We start from the raw sequence: 830 nt of genomic DNA, 5'->3' as shown, positions 1-830 counted from the left end.
AAAAATGTTATTGCAGATACATTAACAAGAGAATGGAGTTCGTCTACAACGCATTAGATCAAGAAATTCAAAAATACGAACAAGAACTCGAAAAATGCAAGCATTGTCAGCAAATAAGGACACAGATCCAATCCCTCAAGAAGGCCATCGAAGCAATGAAATCAACACAACAACCAAAACCATCAGAGTTCAGCTAGCTAAGCGTGGTGGACAAATCAGGTGAAGAAAAAATTCCAGAAAATAAAACAATTGCTGAAATTATCAAAAAATCCACCCAAGATAAAAAATATTATGTAATTTATAATGGCCCCATGAAAGGAGTATATGATGCTTGGGAAAAAGCAGCACCATTTACACATCAATCAAGGATAATTCATAAAGGAGGGTTTTTAACACTGGAAGAAGCAAAGGAATCTTTCAGGGAATATGAAAGCTCTTCATCCAGAGCAAACCCTAAAAAGAGTAGATAAAGCCCCAATTCAAACCCAGAGAACAGGGATAATAAGAAACATTCCTACAAGGGCCGAAATCAAGGAAAAGAAAAGGGTCTGTAGATCAAATCTCAAAGAAACCCTTAACATAGTCCTAAATTGGACCGAAGAAAAAAGGGCAATCTTGGGATATTACCCTATTGCCAAAGAACAGTTAACAAAGCTAGTTATATTTCCAGATGCTTCCCCATCTGACACCTATCAATTTTTCCAGTATGGATTAATTGATACAATTTTAATTTTTAATGATTTGAAAATTATTAGTGAGTTTCCTGCAGGATTTATTGATGCAGTAAAGAGATTTAAAAATATGATTGACAACGTAAATCCAAGGGATAT

This window comes from Arachis duranensis, chromosome 2 (assembly GCF_000817695.3).
Source record: "Arachis duranensis cultivar V14167 chromosome 2, aradu.V14167.gnm2.J7QH, whole genome shotgun sequence".
Lineage (NCBI taxonomy): Eukaryota > Viridiplantae > Streptophyta > Magnoliopsida > Fabales > Fabaceae > Arachis > Arachis duranensis.
The sequence above is the reverse complement of the archived record's forward strand: the minus strand, read 5'-3'. Positions refer to the sequence as shown.